The following is a 24652-nucleotide window of genomic DNA, read 5'->3' on the forward strand; positions in this document are numbered from 1 at the left end:
GTCAGGCTCTCTCCCACAGGTTTGCTAGGACATAACAGGCAGTTCTAAGTTCGGCCATTTAGGAGAGTGCCTAATTATATCAGACAACGTAAATACATGTGGTTCTGGCTTTGTTTGTTTTGGTGGGTTTTGTTTTGTTTTGTTTAACTGAGGTTTAATCTGCAATCAAAGTGCAAATGTAATTAATAATTATTTCATAGTCTGTATTTTTAAGTTTGGAATTTGCATAATATCTCAAATATGACCTTCAGCAGTTCCTTGTTAGCGTGAACCACTTATTAGAGTTTTTTATACAGAACCTACTTAATAACAGGCTTACATTTATTTTTTGTTCTATGTAGTATTGTCCATAAATGCAATGTATAGTTTGCCGTATCTGAAAGATATAACTATGTTCTTATTTGCAAGAAAACATGAAATCAAACAAGTGCCTCGTTTCAGCTTCGGTGTGAACATCGTTTCAAACCTTACAGACAGCAGTGGTTTAAAGCTTCCTAAGGACATATCAGTGGTTGTGACATTCCCCTGAACAAACCACTGACTTCCACTGTATTCTTAACTAATAATATGAGCTCAGAGATCACCACAAGTTCTTGCTGGATACAAAAGGTGAAAGCTGGTGCCTCATACAAAGGGAAAACAACCATTCCCAGCACAGGGCAGGTGCTGAGGGATCCCAGCACGATCCTATTCCATACATGTATCAGCTGCCATTGGGAAGGTGGTGACATGTGCAACTGAGACCTTGCTGAATGCCTGCCTGCAACAAGGAGCAGCTTCCTTAACAGGGCATCAAGTGTCTTGTTAAGTAGAAACCTCCAGTAAGCCTCTGCTGGCATTCAGAATGCAACCACTCATTCTGCATGAAATGCAAAGATATATTATAGCTAATTAAAACAAAGCAAATGAACCAACCAACCAACCAAAAACCTGCCCAAAAGAATCCAGGTCCTTAGAAAACTACAGAAAACAGCTATGCTTTCTCCAGCAAAAGCTCTCTGTCTTTAAAGAGCCTCAAGAGGTGCCAGATGGCTAGTCCCATTTTTTATCTTTGTGAAAGAGCATCCAGAATGTTCATCCCTAATTTGGTTCAGAGTTTTCTGATGGATGGGAGGACTCAGTTTTTCCATCGTATTTTGATGAGAAGAATACTTATCATCTGACAATATCATGCGTTGGTGTGTATGGAGAATCATATCACTTTCTCTTTTCAGAAGAGCTATGAATCCAAATCCAGCTACAACTAGTGGGTGAATGACGTCCTTCTGAAAATGTTAAGCAAATTCTGGGAAATCAGGCATGAAACTGAACTGCGTATAAGGAAACATAAGGTTAAGGAATTCTGAGAAGCCATTCAGCTCTCATACAGCAGCTGGTGGTTGTGAGAAAGAAAATGGGTCTCTGTAATATCACAGTGCCATGAGGAATGATGTGGGTTCTATCTGATCCATAGTACAGAATGCAGAAACTAGTGGGAGACAGGTGTGTTCTGGATTAGGTATTCCTTCCTATCAAAAAGTCATTTGTGATAAAACATGCAGTTGAAGGAAAAAGAGATAGAGAACATTAAAAGCAAATGGGAGATCCTGAGGCAGCTTTTTGGAGATGAGAGAATTTTTTTTTTTTCCCAAAGAAATTGAAATTTTCAGGGACCAACTTCAAAATTTGTTTTCAAATCCTATATTCTTGGGACTTCTGAACTTTGGTGAACTTCTGAATACCAAGATTTAAAGTCCTATGAAACCTGTTAGCATTGTGAAAACAATGACAAGTGGTTAAAGGTTTTCTTTCACTCTGTGAAGGGTGCAATGAAGAAACTACTTTCTTGCTTTGTCTTATTAATAGAGATAACACATTTAGTAAGAAGAGAGCTTTGTGGCTCTCTAATAAAGAGCTATCTCACTTTTTATTAGGTTCCAAACTTACTTGTGTAATGGCAGTTTTAAACAAACAAAAAATAGTTTGCCTAATTTTACACAAAGTAGAACATCAAGCGTTTTAGCATTTTGACAATAGAAGCAAAATATCACAGGGTAATGTGAGGTTAACATCTACAGTGTTTATTTAGAATTCAGTAAGAAGTCATTTTCATTCCAGATTGGGTACCTTCTGCTTCTTTAGAAAACCCTTAACTAGGAGTGCTTTGAAGTGTGACTATCAGAAGTAAAAAATCTCTAGAAACTTCAATATGGTGTGTTTTCTACTGCTCAGATTTAGCTTAACAACATCTTAAATCTTGGCGGTGCCGGAGCCACACTTTTACGTGCCTACCTATGTAGCAAACTGGAAAATGCCAGTGCATAAAGTATAAATGGGACAACAACTTGAAAGAAATATATACAGGGAATTTATTTTTTTTTTCTCTACAGTTTCAATTTAATACTTCTTTCCTTCAGTATGAAAGCATATCACAGCATTCCACCTTGATCTAGAAGTTTTATTAGTATGTCCTAAAATATTAATAAATTAATACACACTTATAATCTCCAGCACAATACTAACTTGGGTGTAATATAATGTTCAGAGTATGGGTAAGTAAACCAGCAACGTGCTGGAGAAGTAAAGGAAAACAGCTGTATATTCCTTTGCAGTTCTTTTGGTCCTATAGTTATAGCAGAGACACTACAAATTGCCACACTTTCTACTTGCACAGTATCCACTTTGTTTCAATGGAGTTTTGACAATCACAGACACTTCAGGTTGTTGGAAAGTCCCTCACAACATACCCTGTCCTTTTAGAAGTATCAGTCATTGTGACTAGACTAGAAGTGCCTGAGGACTGGAGGAAAGACCATGTCACTGCTATCTTCAAGAAGGGCCAGAAGGAGGGCCCAGGGAAGTAGAGGCCAGTCAGCCTCACCTCAGTCCCTGGCCAGGTGCTGGAGGAGCTCAACCTGGAAGACATTTCCAGGCATGTGAAGGACACGAAGGTGCTCAGCAGTAGTCAGCATGGATTCACAAAGGGGAAAACGTGCTTGACCAACCCGATATGATTCTATGATAAAATGACTGGCCTGGTAGATGGGAGAGCTGTGGGTGTTGTCTGCCTAGACGTCAGGAAGGCTTTCAAAGCTGTCTCCCATAGAGAGGAAGAACAGCAGAAAGAATTTGCGTCTTCAACCTCCTCTTGTCTGTCCTTGTATTACAGGGACAGCAGGACTGTCCTAAGTGCTGCTCTTACCTGGATTGTTTCTGACACCTATACAAAGACAGGCTACTACAGTGATGAAGACAAGATGGAGTATTTTATATGAATTCTCTTTCTCTATACACATCCACATATGGGTGCACTGGAGCAGTGGTTCCTTCACCCAGAATAATAGACGAGCTAACCAGGTTAAGTGCATTAATCTCTCTCATTCTCTCTCTCTCTCTCTCTCTCTTTTTTTTTAATTTCTTTTTTACTTTCCTTCTTTTTTTTCTTTTTAATATTGTGAATGCATTTCTAGACATGGGACAAATCTGCTGTTCCCATATTCAAACCCCCAACCAGAAAAGCTTTAAGAATGCTCAACCATCCTTTCAGAAACATCTTTTTCAAAATAGCTTAATAAATAAAAATTAATAAAAACACTTAATTTTGTCTTTGAAAGACTGTGTAGGTTTTATTTTCTGTCTGAAAGCACTTCCATTTCCCTCAAGGGAGTGGTAGGTAGACATAAGGAATTGGCACAGACATGGCTCAGACATTGTCCCAGGTCTCAAATTTTGATCAGAGTCGTATATGGGTGATGGCATACATGAGTATTTTCAGGTTTTGTTCATCACTTGTTATGTTTGGAAACGGGCTGACAATGAAAGTACCTCCTCAACAAAAATTATTGCACTACTGCTCATCGCTTGAACAAGAAGAAAAAGATGCTGAGATCAAAAGAATAAAATAAAAGGTTAAAAGGAAATCAAACTTCAAGGAAGGAGAAAGAACAGTTAATTGGAGGGTCTGATTCAGATGTGTTCTCGCAGTGCTCGTTCCTAATTTGCTGTGTGCTCCTCATCTCTGCACAGCAGTCTGACAAGAATTCCACTGCCTCCTCATTCTCATTTCCCCCCTGGCTGTGCCCCCTAGCTCACACCTGTGCTAGTGTTACAGCATTTCTCCCAGCTTTTTTCTCCTATATTGAGCTCTGGGACCTTTATACATTCCCCATCATACCTGTAATTCTAGGGCACTAGACTTGGATGTCAGTACTGATGGCCTAAGGATTGGAATATTGTATAAGGCAGGTTTTTGACTTCAGCTCTGTGAACTCGGTACTAACACTAGGGAGATACTTACAAAGGCATAAACAAAGGAGACAAACGTACACAAAGAAACTGAAATGGAGCAGAGCAGGAGGGAAGTGGAAAGAACAAGCCTAGGTATTTCAGACTAAGAAAGTGCCAGTGACTCCTGAGGTCTCTAAACAAATGACAGAATATACATAGTAAGTGTCCAGCTTGCAAGTAACTGATTAACGTATGAAATTTTTGCAGTAGCGGGAGATAAAGCTGCATTTATAAGGAGAACTCCAATGCAGAGATTGTTTCACACAGACTGAATTAAAATCCTTAATATCACTTTGTTGAATTACTCAGAATCGATGTAATTCACCTTCACCAACTGCAGGCTTCGTAGATGCTGTGTATCTACCTACAGAAAGACTTTTCAGAATGTTTGTTTTGAAAGACAGCATTGCTCTTTCTTTCAGACGCCTCCTTTCGTTAAATAAACAAATCAACAGAGGATGCATTCCCATTTATCCCATATCCTTCTCTTTCTGCATGTTTCCAGTTGACTGCTAGGCTCTGCAATTCCAGAGACTGGTACACTATTAAAGCAATACATTTTAAACAACACAATATACTGACAGAAAGAATAAAAGATTAGATTGCTGATGCTGATTTAACTTTGTCTTCAATTACTTCTTCCCTGTTTTTACTGCTATCGTGTCCAGAAAGGTGTGGAGGTAATCTCCTTGACTGACCTTGATGTCAAAGGTGCTTTATGACTTACAAAGAAGAATATGCTGGCTGCAAGTGATGTGAATAAGTAGCAGTTTGACCTTCCTGCTATCAGGTGGACTACATGAAGACAGAGTAAGCTGCATGCAACATGGTAAGAAATAGATTAGAAATGTTATAAAATCTGGGAGAGTGCATTATTTGTCATAATTCAAATTTCTCCCCGAGGGCCACTCGCAGTCTAACACTATCCTAGAGTGTCACCTTTCCTAACTGCACAGACATTATAGCATTGCAAAGAAGTGCATGGCAGATTAGTGTTATCCACAAAGGTTGTTAAAAGAACTAATAGTGAATTAATTACATGGCAAAATACATAAACACAATTTCAGATTCTTTCTCAGCCATTACTCCATAGTCAACTTCAAAATACCTCGCAAAAGGCGTAACGCCCACTTCAGTCATGTCCACTGCTGATCATTAATTGCTTCAGAAAAAGACAATATTTTATCTGTCCTCTTTGGAGTTCGAGTATGAATGGTGAAGCAAAAGAGAGTGAAACTGAGTGAAACATGAAAAGCTTGATTTGTTAGGACCCCTGCTGTCTGAAAAGAGATCAAAGCTCAGGAGGAGGCTGTAAAACAGCCGAATGCACTGCACAGAAACATGGCCTGTGGCAGCTGCTCTGGGCACGCTCTCACAACACAGGTGTACCTCCAAGTCTGCTCTGCCAGCTGAATCATGGGAGCAGGTTACCTCTTCTCCTTCTTCATTATTTCAACTGCAGTCACTGAGGAGATGTGGGCTCCATCCATCACAATGCACAAATTCACAGTGCACAGATTCAGCACAGGCCTAATTAAAGATTTTCCTTTCATTTGTGGAGATAATTAGACTTTCATCTCACCAGGAAGCTTCAGAAAGATCTATTTCTTTCTTCAATAAAAGCTACATCAAACAAAAGCAGATTTTAATCGCCTTTTCTTTGGGGCATGAGTCAATAATGAAAGATGTCATGGGTAACAAAAATTGTGTGCAGGGGGAAAAAAGGAGGAAAAAAAGCCCAAGCTATGTTCTTTAATTAACATCATGTTTGCAAACACCATTAATTTCTCTCATTAAAATGATTTTTATCTACAACTGATTGTTGATAAAACAATCGATTTGAACATCTCATCTGTTTCACCGCTATGCAGGAACCCATCTGCTGTGCTGTAAAGCAGGAATCATGCAGACTGTTAAGCAACATGTGAGAACAATAAAAAATGCATATGTGTGTGTCAGGGATTTGTGAGGCTCACTGCAGGGCAAGGGCCACCTTTTCTCAGAACATGTATAAAAAATGACTTGGTAGCAGGCCAAAGGACAAAATGTCAGAAAGATAAGAAGTGCATAAATAACAAATGAATTAATATGTGCAGGAAGAAAGGGTTCCATCTGCGTTGGGAAGCACTGGTAAATAGGCTCAGAAAAATAAGGAGATTTTCAGACATATTTAACACCACATCATGAGCTGCTGGGATGTAATATTAGGTGACAAACATGCAGAGCTTACTGCCTTTGCCTTCTTTATTAGTAGTAGTAGCATCAGAGCACAGCCTTCCTCTCCTGTTACCTTTCTCACTGGTGCAAGGGGAGAGTACTTCTGGCTCCAGGCCCACTGCCCATCATTTATTTACTTAGCCATCTGACGCAGTGCTTCTGTGCGGATTGGCTGGCGCGCAGGCTCACAAAGAGGGCGTAGCTGATGGCTGTGGGAATTGAAGTCTGGCAGTCTAGGCGGTGAATAAAACACTTCCACCCTACAGCTTAAAGCGATCCCAAGAACCGTTAGCCTTATATCATTAGGACATTTAGTGGAGAGAGAGAGGGAGCCAGCTTGTTTAAGTACCTTTTAATGATGATACTTGCTTTGCAGCAGGCAGGCAACTGTTTTTAATACTGGAATCAACACTGGCAGCATGGATGTGCCATGGCAGTGTGGAGTCCCGTGTCAAGTCTGCTTAATGCCTTCCCAGACGGGGTAAAGCATTGTGAGTCATCAGAATATGACCTCAACTTCCCCTAATGATAAAATACCATCAAACCAAAAGGCTAAAGAATTAAACTCACATTCCTGGGCACTCTGCTACTGTTATGGCCTGCCTGGGAAACTGAGGAAATGGAAAGATTTAATGGAAAATTAAAAGAAAATAACTGATAAACATCTTGAAATCTCATGGTGTTGGGGGTTGACTCATAGTGCTTTATGCTGTTAGTTGTGGCATATGGCTGTTGTTTGGGAAAGCAAAGTTTGAAGGAGCTTGACAGACATCTCTTCTTGATGCATTGAGCTAGTAAGATCCCTGGTGAGCATCCAGATTCTAACAGAGCTGCACATGTCTAGTCTTGTGACTCTAAGAGATGGGAGTTTTGCCTGTTTGGGTTCCTCTTTCTCTACTTCACTGAATCACTTCAGGTTAAAAACTGCAAGCCTCTTCTGGGTATCCTGCTTTCTTAAGCAGATTTTATGCTAATCAGCTCCCTCCCCTCAATAACCGAGTAGTGTTTTTATTTTAAATTAAAACAAAAGCATACACAATATTAGGATCTAGTAGTCTAATACGTGCAAAAATCTAGTATAGCTCAAGTTAGAAAGTTTAACAGGGGATTTGCCAACTTCTCGAAACTTACGAAAAAAGAAAAAAAAGAACTTTGCTAAGTTTCAGATAATTTTATCAACATTTCACAATATCCTGGGCCAAAATTTGCTGCTATTTATGTCTTTTTTACCATTAACCTCAATGGAAGATTTATCAGTTCCACGTTAAGGAGCAGTGAGGGGAAAACTCCAAATAGTCTATGCTGATCGAAGGCTTTATAGGGAATGAGGAGATGGAAAAGTTGATGTGGGACAGAAGAGAAGCAAAAAATTCTGACTTCCTCTTTTTTGGTGATATTCTTGGCTGCAAGGCAAGAGAAGATTTCTTTTGGTCATTATTATTATTATTATTATTTTAATTTATGCAGTAGGAATTATGACTCATGGTGAGAATTCTAACTCTATAGCACTGTAACCCTATCTCTGTCAAATTCACAGCTAGAACTTTGCCTAAAATTGGAGACTTTGGAGTGCTTCTGAGCTCTCTGATCAGGATACACACAAACTCCTGATCCAGCATTTTTTGCTGGAATACTCCCCCAGTCTCTCATAGGAAACAAAAGTCAAATACTCCTAGTCTGGACAATGCAGAAACCCAGAACCCAGGTTGTAGTATGGTGCATCTTCGATGCAACTTAGGTGATGAAACTGATAAACTGCTGTTCTCCTTCATAGGGGGCCTTGTCATCCACAACATACAACTTGAACAATTAATAGAAATGCAGTTAAGAGTCTAGCTGTACAATGGTAAAATATACAGCTAAAACTTGTACAGTCCATTACCTTCATTCTTACTGCTAGCCAGCCTTTCTTTACTGTTAGGAGAGCAAGCTGCATTTGCTACTGACAAAACAAGCTAACAGATGAGGACTCTTGTAGGCTCCAGATACGTGAGAGAATTCCTCTTTTTCAGCAAATCCCCAAACCTATTCTAGCAGGCAAAGAACACCCGAATGGGATCTCAGCTGGGAATAAACCAACCTGTTGGAGCTATTCTACCTAGGACTCAGGATTGAACTTTCTCATTACTGTGGTTGGAAGGACTAAACACAATCGAAACTTTTTTTTTTCCATAAAGAAAGACTTTAAAAAAATCCTAGACAGTAATCTTATAGCTGTGCAGTGTGTTAGTTTCCCCAAAGAAGCAAGCAACTGTGTCACTTAAGTGGATAAATCTGGCACGACATTTGGACTGGATACCAGTCTAGATACAAACACGTTATCTAAGATTGTGGGAAGAGCAGAACACTTTGTAGGTGTGAAGGGTAAACAGGCTCAGCTCGGTAAAGGAAAAAAGATAAAAGCACAATCTCAACAGTTTTAGTGATTCGTGACAGTTTCTGGTAACACCCAAAGAAGAAATGATGGCACAAGAGATAAATCTGATATAAAAATGTGTTTAGTGGGTCCTGGAAAACTGTTCAAAATTATATTTGCATTTATCATGGGTGTAACCAAGACAGGGCATTTCTAATACTATGTAGAACTCCTGTTTTATATATTTATCTTCACTAGGATTTTTCTAGGAAATGTTTATATTGAGGAAAAGTCAAATAAAAATTGGAAATTATGGATTTTTGTAATGCAATGCACTTTCCTACATATGATTTCATAAGAGTTTAAAATACATAGTTCATAATACAAGTTCATAAGATTTTAAAATACAAATTGCTAACATCAATTAGCAAAGAATAAACTCCTTAGCCAGATACTAGGTTTGCTCACTACTGTTACATCAGATATTTGACTAGGTAGGTCCTTATTTAGTGAAAGAGGATGGGGAGCCCGAGGCAGCTGAGCTGTTGGAGGAGGAAGAACAGAGGCAAACAGAAAAGACTGTGTTCAGTTGTAAGTGAAAAAGTGGGGATGTACTTCTGCACTGCTTGCCTTAACCTTTGGGGAGGCTGAACTCCCCTACATTCAGCTGCAGAGGAAGAGATAGTTGCCACTCCTTCTAATACTCTCACGAAGTATAGAACAATATTTAGTTTCCAAAGAGCCTGTCACCCTGTCAGTGATGCAGGGACTGTGTGGGCACACAGCTGTTGCTAATGAACAGGGAGGCTGGAGGCGGATGGTATCCAAATGTTAAAAAAATGGCATGAAATGATAGAATGGGAAATGAGAAAAGCTCATTTCCCCAACCCCTTCACATTAAAACATTATTCTGCATCTCTGTGGCAAGGGTAAGCCCATTTTTATTTAATGGGTACATGAAATCCTACACCGAGAGCCCAAAAAACAGGACTTTCAGATTCCTCTACCAAGACGGAGGAGCTTTCCCAAGTAAAGTGAAATCCATCTGTCTGCCACAATGAAATTAGGCCGGAGGCAGTATGAATAGAGCTGTAATTCATCAAGGAAACTCTTGTAGCGGATACTATATTTAATAATAAGATTAATAAAGGCTTTTATTGCTTCCACTCAACTTCTAAGAGAGAACTGTTGATGCTCAACTATATTATGAATGGATAGCTTTGGAGTAATATCAGAGATGTTAAAAAAGAAGGGTTTTCAATGAAGTTCTACAATGATAAGTTATACAAACAAAACCACCACCTGAGGCTCTCAGTGTCAGTTTTGAATGCCCAGATTTCTTGAAATAACATATGTCAAAATGTCAGTATTCTTTGTTCAAGATAGGGTTGTTTTTTTTTTTGAGGAATGTTTTTTCAGCCTGTTTCATACTTCATAGATGTAATATGAATGGTTAAAATACAGTACTTTTAATTCTCTGTGTTGACTATTTTAAAACTGAGTCCAATAAAACCAGTCAGTTTACTGCAGCCTAAAAATCTTGCCTGATATATTTCTTTCCATAACAAGACAGTTCAAGGAATGCTGCTGAAGCAGAGGGAGGAAAGGACAAGTTCCCTTAAGCTGGGCAAGGGAACAGGAGATATGGCTTCTGGAGGAAATAAGATCTCTTCCCCGAGGCTACACAGGGATGTGGCAACCCTGCTGACAGCAATGCTGATTCTGAGGGGTGATGTGAGCATTAGCGACCAGCTGCATTTCAGACTACAAGGCTGTGAGGGGGCACTGCTCCTGCCTGGTCTGGGACCTCCTATCTCACTCCCCAGCTTGTGCAGAGGGGGAGCGAAGGACAAACACTACTGCTATTCCTTCACTAAAGATATATATCCATGTTCACAAAATTTATAGTACAATTAGAGTTCATGTGTAAATCTAAATTCTTGCAATTCTTATATATACTTACATGCACACACAGGAAAACATGGAAATCAAAATGCATTTTTTGATACTGGCATTTGCTAGAAATAACTTTAACAAGTGGCAATCCCCATTGGTTAAATCAAACACAAATGTAAGTATGTAGGGCCATAAAAGCTACCAGCAGGTGAGGAAAGGGGAATTTGTGAATATATATCTCATTACAGCAAGTGCAAAAATATGACTTTATTTTTTCATCTGTGATTTACCAGTGTTATGTAATAAACATTTTAATTACACGGTGTAAATCACAATATATAGATTGTCTCAAATGTGCAAAGTTTTGACTGATGATATGGCTTCATTTATCCACACCCACATATGCAGTCTCAGAACACATAATCCAAGCTCTCTCCATGTGTGTCTGTGCATGTGCAAATGTTATATTCTGGGTGATATTATCAGAAACTGGCAGCACCTCCTCACCGTTACTTAGAATATCCCAGAACACACTCAGAACATTTCTCAGTAAGAGCCGTGTGTTTCATGGGCAAAACATTTCTAGGTTTAGATGGAGCTTCAGAATTACAATATTTTTTTCAAAATTTAGCTTCAAGATACTCTTAAGTGATTTACTATCTTTGCTTTAAGCGTGGAAGTGTCATGGGACACTTGATGTGAAAAAAGCACCTAATGGATGAAATTCAAAATATGTGACTGATGAGTCATTTATCAATATCCAGTTAGACATAAATGGAGTATCTCTATGTTTATATGTGTCTATAACCTAAGCTAGAGTCTGATCCTACAAAACTGAGGCAGAAAGAAATGCAATGCCAAGGCAATTAGCAAATTTGATTAATGACTTATGCTACGTACAGGTATTTTATGAGTGGCTTTATTAGTCAATTGATCAGTTATCATAAATTTTCACGAAGATTACTTCTCATGCTAGATACTTTTTGTTTAAGTCACTTCTAGCACAGACTGGCTTGTTTACAAATGTACCTTTAATACAGAGAGCAAATGCCATGTGAAAAGGAGGCAGCTCTCAGTCAGGTATTATTGCCATTCCAGTTTTACAACTTGAATTATTGTCTGATCAAATTGCCTTTGTACAAGAGCATCCAAAAGAGTTTTAGACATCTGTGCAATGGTGATGTCCAATAGCATGAGTTTGTACATGCACAAATCTGATTTGTACATAGGTCTGAGATCAATTAACTTTCTCTTGGCTTAAACAAACAAACAAACTACCTAAGAAAAAAACAGGTTATATTGCCTTGCTTTTTAGACTTTTTTCCTTCCCCATATGGAAATCAGATTTTCTCTATCTTCACTTTATTACCTCTCTCAGACAAACACAACATTTGCCTTTAAAACTGCATTATAAATTGTGTCCTGATTCAAATGCTATGTAGTATTAGTCTCATTGTAGAAATGATAATCTAAAATTTTAAGAGAGGCTACGTTTGTAAAGAAGGATAGTATCTTTTATTGGAAGAAATGACTAAGTTGAAAAATGAGACAAAATTTCAGTCACACAAACTTTTCCTCAGGACTTGGGTTTACTTGCTTACGACAGCTTACGGTGTTAGCGTTTCATTTAGGAAAAACAGACAGAATAACTTGTCAAGTAAAATTTTCTTTCAAAATGCGAAGGCCTAATAACAGTAAAATCAGTCCCTCTACATTAAGAACTCACATGTGTGTGTGTGTTAGATTACATTTTTAACAGAAGTGCAGTATTTGGGAATAAAAATATGCAATTTATTAGTTAGAAATATGTGGGGGGAAAAAAAAGGTTACTTTTTAATTAAACTATCACTTATTTTGAGCTCTACTCCTGCCGAGGCAGGACATATAAGGCATTGAATAAATAAACTGGTATGCACTTTCTGAGCTCTGAATGAAAGCATAAATTTCTAACAATGGTAGGCTCCTAAACTTAAGAGATCTAAATGTCATAATTTAAAAAAAAAAAAAAAAAGAAAGAAAAAAAAAAGAAGAAAACTGAAGTAGTTAGACCTGCAGAGATAATTTCCTAAGTACTAGTCAGTGAAATAAATGCCCAAACAACCTAGGATGTCAACTAGCAAGCAGAATCACTAGCATATTTCCCAGATAGACAGCTATATACAGAAAACAAACAAACAAAAAACAAAGAAGGGCTTAATCCTTTAATCAAGCCCAACTTTGAATGTGGACCTAAAATACAAAAAACTTAATGCTGCTTTAAGAACTCCGACTGAATAGACAAGAAATATTGTAATCCTATTTTAAACCCAAAATGACTTTCCTGACTGAAAACTAGAAGTAAAGATAATTTTCAGTATCCGTGCCAATGAAATGTAAGTGCCCACCAGATTGCTAGCCCACCCATAGATTATTAATGCACAATTAATCTACTAGGCCAACTGTAGAGTGTCATTTAGCTTCAGAGCCCATAAGTATAAAACAGCAACACACTGTGAAATTAATGGTAACACTTAAAGGTCCCATTGTTATTAATTCATTTGACATTCACTGTAATCACACTGGTCTTTAATGAATTCATTTGGCATGTGAATATTGCATGTACTTTCAAATGCATTCCAGTGCAAATCAGTGTTAATTGATGTCCTGAATTGAAATACTCTCTCACTTTCTCTCACTTTTTTTTTTTAAAGCCTACCCCACTTTTTGTTAAAGGTCTTTCCTCCAGCACAATTTATATATGACATACGCAAGCACGAGCTCTTGTAATAATTACTAGTACTATGGATGGCAATATAATGTACAAAAATGACCTAGGGATATATGGTTACAGAAGCTCTGCAGTAACTTCTAAGGCAATAAGCCCTGAACTCCACAGAACTTCAGTAACCTCCTATTGTCAGATAATGGGGAGAATGTCGGTGCTGAATATTTGTATCCAATGAGTATTTTCAGCTTACTGCCCTCCACAAATTGCCTGTGAACATCTCTGGCATATATAAAAAGAGCTGCGGCCATTGGTTGCCATTTTATCCAGTTCAGTTGTACAGCAGACATTGGCTGTATCTAGTGTTGCTCTTCCTGCACATGGTGACTACAGCTGCATGTATTTCTGCAAGTGGAAATTGTCTCCTTCACTTAGATATAAGTATTGCTCCCAAGAACTGTGGGGTGCTGAGAAATTCCTCTGTATGTCACATGCAAGCAGTGAATCTGTTTGTAGTGAAGAGATTTAATACGTGGGTGGTACAATTCTGCCTCCAAAGCCTATCTCAGATAAAATACTCTAGATTGGAAAATCCATCATGCCAATAAAATAGTATTTTATAACATATACGCATCCTGACTTATTTTCTATATATCTAGTAACAATCTTCAGATGTTCTTATCTCCCAAGAATTTAAGTCCCAGATGGGCCAAAGAAGTCCCTGACATTAAATCCTTTCCTAAGATAAACTGCATATACTTCTGACTGGCTATGCACAGTATCTACAGGGATCTTTCTCATCAGGTCTTTATATTAGAGGAATACAGGACCACAGTCTCCAACATCACACTTACAAGGAATTCAGTACACTTAAAAACAGCACACAAAACAAAAAGATACGCATTTCAGATGCCTCAGATTTAACTGTTCTTAAAAGTAACATCAACAGCAGTATGTAAACAGCATTCTTGTGTTAGAGTACAGGTAAATTAAATCAAAGCACACAGAATAGAGAAGTACTGAAAAATAACTAAATAGTTTTGGTGTGGCCAGTTTTTGGTATTCTTATCATGCTTCCAATGATTTTCAAGAGATGCTATGTTAATGTTTTCTTGAATTCTAGTACTAAATGTATCTCAAGAATCCTCAAAATGAAGAAACCCCCAATTAGTCAATTTTGAGAACATAAGAAAACATTTCAGGGATCCCTGCTTTGGTTGTTCATATCTCAATACCACTGTCTGTTGGTCAACGTACTTAAAATGCACTTCTGACATTTTCAAATGAAATTTCCCATAATAAATTTTTAATTTTTCTTCTGCATTTTAGGTGAAAGCTAGAGAGCATTACATGCACACAGCACAGTACACAGGATGAAAACCATTTTTGTGGTGCCAACTAACTCAGGGGATGCAGAATATCATAAAAAAAGGAAATCATCTTGTAATTACTTCACAGAAATAGCCTCTACTAGACTCTTGCTGCTGACATGCAAGACTTTTCTGAGATTTGATTGCCAAGGAAGGCCCAATGAATAAAACTATTTTAGGAATGGAGATAGACACATCAATCAGAACCGCAAATCAAGAGAGTCTGGCCATGCAGTACCGATTAAAGTTAATAAGTATTTGCCTTCCTTCACTTTCTTTAACACATTCAGAATGATGAACATACTGTAAATGGAAATGCATGATTGCTGAATCCTCACTTGTCATTAATATCCTGGAGGTAAAGAACATGTCTTGAGGTCCAACTATATGTTACTCTACTTGGCATTACCTTATTTGAACAAGAACTTGAGTTCTTGTCCTCCTTAGTTCAAAACTTTGTCTCATCTAGCCATCATTTCAGTAATGACTTTTGACGAAATATGCTAATGCTTTCACAAACTAGCACTTCCCCATTGTTAAAGATCCTTCCCCAAAACAAAAAAATAAAGTGCCTAGTTTTCCTTCGTCATCAAGCAGCAATACATATAATCAAGGCTGTCAGAAACTTTCCATTCACTGGAGCAGCCAATTCAAATCTGAAAGGGAGTGCGAGTGGATTTTTTCTTTGACCCTTTGAAAACTGCCTTAATTTGGACACATTACTAGTCTGGGACTTGCAAGTTGCATATGTACACCAGAAACTTGCTGGAGAATTTAGCAGCTAAATCATCCGAAGACTCTGTACAGACCAAGTGTGTCTTAGGCCCATACTGTATGAGCTGGACAGGACCTTCTGTGTGATTGCTTGCTTTTCTAACTAGTTAGAGTTGTTCTAGCAGCAGGTGTGAAGGAGAATTGTCTTTGTGGCTCTTAGAAGGGAAAGAAAGCTACAGAAACAGTCTGGCAAACAGAGGAATTAGAAGGAGCCATCTCTGGGTAAACCACACTGTTCCAAGTGGCTGGATCAAGGACCAAAATCCCTAATCCTGCAAGTATCTTCACATTGCTTCCAGACTACTTTATACATTGCTAGATGATAGAATATGTGTAGACTTGTTTGGTGCGCCCTGACCACTGCTATAAATCCACATCTCCTTTGAAACAACCTCCTTTCTTTTCTGTCTAGAACTGGCTTTGCAATCATACTGCCAGGGTAAATGGCACAACCTTGTAACAGCATTCAGATGGCTCGGACTCTCTTACATTGCAGATGATGGATGTTGGTGCAGATGTACATTTGCTGTGCTATTAAGTTTATCTAAAGTTCTTGCCTGACTGACAGGGTAATATTTCTACAATGTAGATGTGAAAAGGATTTGGGATGGAGCAGACGCGTGCTCCAGGCATAATATATGCTACATAAGCACGTCTTCAACACATGGGATTCACAGCACTCGGAGAATGAGTAAGAGCTGTGTAATACACAGTTGTGATTTACAAGATTTCTGACTCACTTTGGGCACAAGATGGGTAAACAGTGCTTACTGAAATGATTTCTACAAAATTTTCTGCTCTTTCTTAGTTAAATGAAAGAATGTACATGAAAAAATACGACTTCTCAGAATTTGTGTGATCAAAATACAAACTTCCCCAAACATGAAATCTGTACAAAATATAAAACTTCACAGATACAGTTATTCACATCATTAAATCAAGCAAATGTAATATTTAAGCAATGCAGCATGATCATACTCTCAGCCATTCTCCAAACTGAACTGGAATGAAGGCCACAGATTAATGAGATTATAAAATGAATTTAGCAAGCTGATTGTTATCTGAATGTTTATCAGAAACCTCTGAGGTTTCAAGAATTGCATACCTCTAGGAGTACACAAAGTATTCTACATTAAAAAAAAAAAAAAGGCTTTGATATCTTTGGAGAAAGGTGGATGAAGAAATTGGATTCTTCAATGGCAGAAATATTCCTGGCTCAGCTGTTAGGAAAATCCTGCCATGCATAGACAACATGTTTCAAGTATGATTATGCTCATGAAATTTTTGCTGCACCTTAACCAGAAAATAGCCATTTTATGTGTACAAACAGCACAGCACGTGGAGATTCAAATCAGCAAATTCAAAAAAAAAAAAACAAAACTATTTTCACCATTAGAGGTACAGTGTTTTTCATTAGAGGTACACTGTATATCTGTGGAAATACTTTAGTATTTACAAGTTTTCAAACAGAGACAGTAACGGAGCATAAAACTGGTATAAATAGTAAACAACAACAAAACAAAAAACAAACAAAAAAAAAACAGATTTTATATAATCAAGTACAGCAACAGTGCTGTCAAGGTTTCTTTCCAATGGAGACCAAATGAACAGTTTCAGATTTCTTCGCAGTTTCATGTTGATTTGAACAGTACAGTATCTTGGCAGTACAAACAACTAGTAGAAGCAATTAGAACACAAATGGAGAGGGAACGTTTCCAAAGTAATGATGAAAATACTGTATTGCCTCTTCAGAAATGAGTTTCCATGAAGACAGAATCTCCGTATTGTTAAAAGGGACGATTTTCACAAAACAGAAAACTATAGTACATATACAGGCTTTGTGACCCACACTGGGTCATCCAGCTCCTGTCTTACTGCGGCAATATCCTTACTCTCTTCCTAGCTCTAAGGATTTCCATTAGATTTCCGTATCTCCCTTCTCACCTCCCTCCTTTCAAGAAATATTTTCTCCTCCTTCTCCTTCCTCTCCACAGAGCCTAGTGCACCCTGCATTCCTCTTCCCAAATACCAAAAAAAAAGACAGAGAGGTTGCTTTCTGAGAAAACTGGGAGAGCAGAAAAACACAACATATAAGTAAAATAAAATTATTTCTCTTGTGTAGTCCTATTATGTTTACAAAGAGGGGAAAGCTAGCAAGCCAGAGTAACGTGTTTCTACCCTTAATTAGCATGCATGAGCATCTCCCCTGGCTGGCCAGGTAACTTGCTCGCATGTTGCCGACAGAATGCCTACAGCTGCACCTACTGTTTTCTGCCAGCATGTGCATGGTGTGAATGGGCAGGCAGGCAGGCAGGAGAGTCTTCCTTGCAGATCCTTGTCCTCCACAGGACCAGAGCATGTGTGTATATTCTCAGCTGCTAGTAGGAAAACTGGTTTTCAGACTGGGGCTGACCTCAAAGTCTCAGTACCTTTAAATATGGAAATGAACACGTAATGTGTGTATCAAGTAACCTCGGGATTTGCAAGTGTTCTTTAATTTAGAGAATTGCTAATTGTAATGCACAGTTCTGCAACATACAGCTCCTTTCTACAGGAAAAGCGGTTATGTTCGGCCCTTTAGTAAAGTAATAATTTCAGAAAAGATCACATTAAGACATGTTAGACTTGTTATTAACTCCTTAAAATTATTGTAGTTGGACACTATTTTTTCTCTTAATAACTGTGGGAGGAGAAATACTGCCATTTTTTACTATTATACCATGCTGGTTTAAATAATTAGCAGATAGGAGGATTACAGTCTTGAACAGAGAATTAGTAAGAAGGTATACATTCTGCCTCTTAGATTAATGCAGACTATTGAAATTCAAGTGAGACCAGTATTTTCCATGATTACTGAGTAGAACCTCTTGTTATTTTCAAGGGTTTAACTAGTTTCAACTTAGATAAAAGAAGAGAAAGTTGAGAAGAATGTAAACAGTGACTGCAGTGTTTGTAAAAACTATTACAGCATATTTGGGGAAAAAAACCACTATATTACAGTAACAAGAACGTTATTACACAACTGAAGAAAATCTGATGAAAGAAGAAATATTTTGCATGGAGCTAGGATATTACTGATAAAGACAGTGAATAATAATAAATTACTGTTTTTACACCATGCTTATTAAAAGCATATATAGAATGTGTTTTAATACTGTTCAGGGAGAAATGATTTCAGCAACGTTTTATAATAAAAATAAATTCTTAGGCTTTCATTGTGTGAACAAAAATTCTTCATTAAATTTTAAATAGAAAAATGTATTTTAAGCCATTAATCCATGATAAGAGCAAAAGTACTGGAAATATATGGAAATATAAAAAGACATACATATACATATATATATATATCTGGTGGGAATTTGTGGAAAATGAAAAATGTTCAAAAGCAGCTGACTAAGCATAAAGTGTACAGTGAGCTGCTCTGCAATATTTCTACCTTTTTGCTATTATGTGAATTGAAATTTCAAACGTGCTGATTCTGCCTTGGGCAGAAGTGGCACAAATTTAAAATGGAGGGCAAAGAACTCTTAGCACTTGATCACAGTATTTCTGGTGCCACTGAAGTAGAAATTCCATGATCTTGTAGAAAGCTTTACGCTACTTAAGTTAACATAATGTTGGGAGAACGTCTATTATGTTTTAAGATAGAGAAACTGTTACACTCTCCTCGTCTTTGACTTGCCACATGCAAATACAAGTGGAAAACTCTTGTATCAGAAAAGAAAATTGCCTAATTATAGATAAAAACTACAACAAGCCATGAATTACATATCCATGTTCTCTTAACCTATCATATCATGTTTCCTTTCATTCTTCTATCACAGTGATGTATACTTTTGTGGGAAAGACTGGCAGTAGCAGAAGGGCATGTTAGTTTTATTACAATGTTTGTTATTGTAATGATATTTCATGACAACAAAATGATCCATTTATAAAGGAAAAAATCCTTTCACCAGGCATAGAGCATTACTGTTGAGAATGCAAACAATATTGTGACATTAAGGGCACTTCGCTTCACAGACAGTAGTAAGATTCTAAGTCACAACAAATAAAATTCCCAAACCCTTGTGTAATAATTCTGTGTGTTTCTAAACATGAAGGTCACTGCAGAACAGCCCATTAGAAAACTGCGAAATTGCAGAACTCAAAAAATTACTTTTGTGAAAACAAAAAAGAAAACCCCAGTTTAAAATTTGCGTACTTCCACTCCATGAAGAGTTTCATATAATAACTGGATTAACATATATTCGAACTCAGCTCAAATGGAAACTAAAGGGAACAATACTGACATCTTAGTTTCCATATAATCTAAAAGGTTTGAAAATTCACAGAAGTTTATAAAAAGGGTCATTTTTCCCCTATTGTTTCTAGAGTATTCTGTTCCTATAGGATCAAGGGTTTGTAAACAAGCTGCATAATACCAAGGAAATTCTCCTGATACACAAATAATATAGGAGGTGCATAGAGTACACTGTCTCATGCGTCAGACTTCAGTACAGCTTTGGTGGATGCTCCTACCTAGCTGGTAACTTTACAGTAGGTTTGGGATGATGTTCTTTTTTGTTTGGTTGGTTTGTTTTCATTATATTTTATATAGAATAGCTGCATGTATTTAGTGACACAAATGTCAGGCCAGTCGCAAGGGCATTCATCTGTAGTCAGTCCCCATTCACTCAGCTGCCGGAACAAAAGCAACAGGTGAAGGTCAAGAGCAACTGACACCAGCGAACTCAGGAGTCAGAGTACTCATCTGGAAGGAACAGCTATCTATTCAGATGTCTTCTGAACTGGAAGAGGATGAAATTGAATTGGTTTTCCAAAATGTGAGTGAGTACCCTGATGATCAAAACACAGACAAGAAACCACATTAAACTAGAGCGCTTTCCTTTTCCTTGCTGGTTTTGTGAATTGCACTTTCCATGGTCGAAAGTATTCCAAAAGAAACAGGGGTATTTTGTTTTAGGTAGAATGCATTGTTTTGTTAGTTTCCAAGCAATTTTTATTCCATTAAAAAGTGCTTCTGTTTCAATACAGATGAATTTTGTATTCATTTTTGTTTTGCATAAAAAAGGAAAAAGAGACTGCCTAAGCCACAAACTCTGGCAGGACAACACAACGCTTAAATATTATGTGGTATCACTGTTCCCTTCCTTTCAACCTGCTCTGATTAACCTTTCAAAACCACAGGGCATGCTGTCATGGCAGAAATCATAGACAGTCATGGAGAGTCATGCCATGATTCTGGCTTTCTATGAGGTGGGAAATCACAAACATTTCTTATACTGGTACAAATTACCTTTTTGCTGTATCTAGAAAAAAAAAATAATTTCAGATAGATCATATAAATTGAGAAGCATATATTTAATTTTTACTTTTTGTGTCTACTTATGCATTTCATAATGACAGATTTATCTATGTTTTCCAAAAAGAATTTACTGTGTACCCTGACAAAAGAAGGCTGTATACTCCATTCCAGTAAACCTCAAGACTGAAGAAAAAAAAAATGCCTTTAAACAACCCCTGTGATTTCTTGTCCTGAAAGCAAGACCATCACTTTGTCTAACAGCCAAAATTAGTCCAAATTTTGAGCACCTTGTGCTAAAAAAAAATTATCAACTACCATTATTTCCTAAAAAGACGTATCTAGAAGTTAGAGATCATTAGGACAAGGAAATCTTCCAGTAACCTATTTTTCTTGGTAATATTCCTCACATCAGTCTACGGAGCTGTGGGTAATGTAGCTTCTAGTCTGGCAGTTCTTGGCAGGACAAAAAAAAGGCTGAATGTGCAGAGTCTACCGCTGCAACCTGCTAGGCACTGGTCATAATACTATACGATCTTTTCACTACATTTTAACTTATGAAAGGGTAAAAGAATGACAGAGTAACAAAAATAGCCAGCATGCATGCTGTAATCATGCTATCATCCTAGAAAGAATATGTCAGAGGATTAGTATTGGGAACACAAGCTGAGAAAGTATGTTTACAGATGGAACTGATGATTTCTCTCCACGCAGTTAATTCTTAAAAGTTTTACTAAATTATTTGGCCTTTTTCAGTGTTTATCACTTTCTTATTATTTTATTTTGCAGTTTTGTGTATCCAAGCACAGGCACAGTATCTCCTTTCTTTTCCCTGACTTTATTCACACGTAGCACAGTACTACACTACAGATGGGTTAAATTTCTTCAGATACTGTATTCCTTTTCCTTTCTTTGAAAAAAAAAAAAAAAAAAAAGACCTTTTACTTCAAATAGCAAGATGTGAAACTAATCTGCTTGTTACAGTTGCGATTTTGACCTGCCCTATAATCTGCACATTGCCTTCTAACTTTGAGAATGTTTTTGATGATGATGTGTGTCAATCTGTTGTGATGCTAATTCAAGCAAAAGCGAGCTATCAGCTACACCGACTATGGGAAGTGTTCAGTGTGACACGGGGCAGTCTTATTCATAAAATGCTAAAGAGAAGAAGCTCAGCTTCACCTTCAAGGATCATTACTAGGACCAAAACATCTACTCTCCATTCTTGCTTTACTCAATGACTATAGGAAAGTAAATTATTTTTATGTATTCTGAGAGTTACTTGCAGACTAAAAGAATAAAGTAGGAGTAGGCATTATTTATTTTTACAGGACATATTGAGGTAGGTTAATGGTAGGTTAATACCCATTCTCTTGTGCCTCTGTTTTACTCTTTTTATATTTTTTTTTTTTCACTAGCAGTTGAAAAAAGCAGTGAGGCAATGATTAAATAACCTTTTTTTCCCTTCTAACTAGAACAGACAAAATAACCGAACAGTGTATCAGCAGATACCTCAGCTCCACAGCTTTTGTATAAAAATCTCACATAGGAAATTAATACTTCTAGACTTAGGAACATGAAATGACATGAAAAGCCATGACCAGTAAAAGAGACAGGTTATAAAACCCCAAGCACCTAGAAGCACATCACAGCTAGGACGCCAAAATAAAATTATTTAAAAAAAATATTTGAAATTCAGTAAAATAATTGAAAGTTAAAATGAAACAAAAGGAGCTTTGACAAATTTTACAAGAAAGTACGCTTTTCAGAAATATATGGAAACTGAATTTCATACCAGGACTTGCTTAGCACAATGGCAGCTCCACAGTGACAATATCCAAACAGAATTGTTAAGAGGTCTTATCATGGAGACATGTAGTTCCTGGAACAGAACAAAAACAGGAATTGTACATCTCTTTGATTGCCAGCCTCATTGCATCTGACTCTCCCTTCAGAAGCACGTACATTCTGGGGAAGCAGTTAGAGAAGTTCTGTGCTTCAGATTGCTGCAGACTGCCTGGGGAACCATCTGTGTGCCTCAGTGTCATAGCCACTTCATGGTTGTGTTGTCAGTATTAAGTCAATGCTTTATTTATCTTCACTTTATTATTATAAAGTGTGTTGCAGACCATTATGTTGGAAAACAAACAAACAAACAACAAACTAACCCAAACAAACAAAAATATTATTTTATTTGACCATTGTTACCAACTGTTTGAAAAATGCGCTATCTGTAGGGATATGTCTCTCAGCATTCCCACACTTTTTTTCTTTTTTTTTTTTTGTCCCAGAAAACAACATTTTGCGAACTACTACTACTACTTTTTACGTACATGCAGCAATAGCTCCCATAGCACCACCACTGACTGTGCTAGGCCCTAGTGATGTTGCACTGCATGCACAGAGAACATGAAGGGCTAGCTTCTGATCTCGTTACCTTCACTTTACAAGAACAACTACATTATCTCTGTTTACCTTCACTTCCCCTGTCCCCTAAACACATAGTTATTGGGCAGAACATGCAGTACTAGCAGACATATCCATCCATCCTCTTGTTACAAGATTTGAGAAGAAGAGAAGTGGAAGAACAAGCAGGACTACTGAAGAACAGAGGTGAAAGAACAAGCAGGATTACTGGATCAGTCTCTTAGCTCTGGAAATTCTCCAGTCCCCTAGCAAAAGGCGATTAAAGGCCTCCTCCCAAAAGAACAAAAGAATGCCAAATTTATGGGCCCTTGTTTAACCTTAGTTTGCTCTTAATGTACATGCAATATAGTGTAGTAGAGCTTGCTTGAATTATTTCTTCTGTGTTCCACGCAAAATCAAGTGTATGTACAAACAGGCAATAATTCAGGTTGATTAGGCAAATTAAGAATAAGATTGTAACTACTGAAATCCATAATGACCTTCTAGATGATCCTCTAGGGATGTAAGACTGATGGCTCACTAAAAATTTGCACATCAGGAGTACCTACTACATAATACCTTATGCTCACCAGGGGCCGAGAAGCAGACACGTGGACAGCAAAAGCTATTATGCCACTGCTGCTCCAGGATGGCTTGCTACTCAGCAGAAGATGGAGGGGTAAACTTACTTGCTAGGGCTCTGAGATAGGTGCATAGTGACAGACTGCTGCCACGGAGCTGCTACATATTGCAGTTTGTTCCAATGGCTGTACTGCAAGCCAAGAAAGTAATGGCAGATCTGGAGAATACCACAGTCACTTTCCAGCTTGGGACTTGGTGTTCATGCTGTACCAAGCAGTGCTAACCGAAGGGGGAGAAATGGGAAGAAAGAAAAACCTACTGCTACTGGTAATTCATTCTTTCTAAACCTGCAGTGGATTGAAAGATTTTACAAACTGGAGAAATATAATAACTGCTTACTACACTGGAGTGCTTTGCAAATGAAAGTATCTTTTTCTGTGTATAAAATGGATGTTTACACATTTTCTGTCACATATCCATACAGTTATGAAAACAAACATACTGCTTTTATAGTTAGATTTTTTTATTTCAGCTTCAAGAGGACATCTTCAGTATGTAGTCATATGTATTATTTCAAGTTTTAGCAAGGTAGGCAGTCACTTCCAGAAAAGCTAGCTTGGCTGTACCTGAATTCAGGCAGGGTAGGCAATTGCTTTCATTACTGCCGTTTTCTGTTATCTTTTTCAAAGACTGAGAAATTAATTCATCTGTAGGGCTACATGTTCTTTTAAAAAATAGTTCTGATCTTTATATAGTAATGTAATTTAAATTAGTACCTA

General features: G+C 37.6%; 1 protein-coding gene across 1 annotated transcript in view; it reads right to left on the reverse strand.

The window, feature by feature from the left end:
• Nucleotides 1-24652, reverse strand: part of TENM3 (teneurin transmembrane protein 3) — a 1331063-nt gene that overhangs the window by 694788 nt on the left and 611623 nt on the right. Inside the window, 1 exon segment of the mRNA XM_040554455.1 lies at nt 22681-22767. The gene's annotated coding sequence lies outside the window, so the exon portion shown is untranslated.

The sequence above is a fragment of the Cygnus olor genome, chromosome 4 (assembly GCF_009769625.2).
Source record: "Cygnus olor isolate bCygOlo1 chromosome 4, bCygOlo1.pri.v2, whole genome shotgun sequence".
Lineage (NCBI taxonomy): Eukaryota > Metazoa > Chordata > Aves > Anseriformes > Anatidae > Cygnus > Cygnus olor.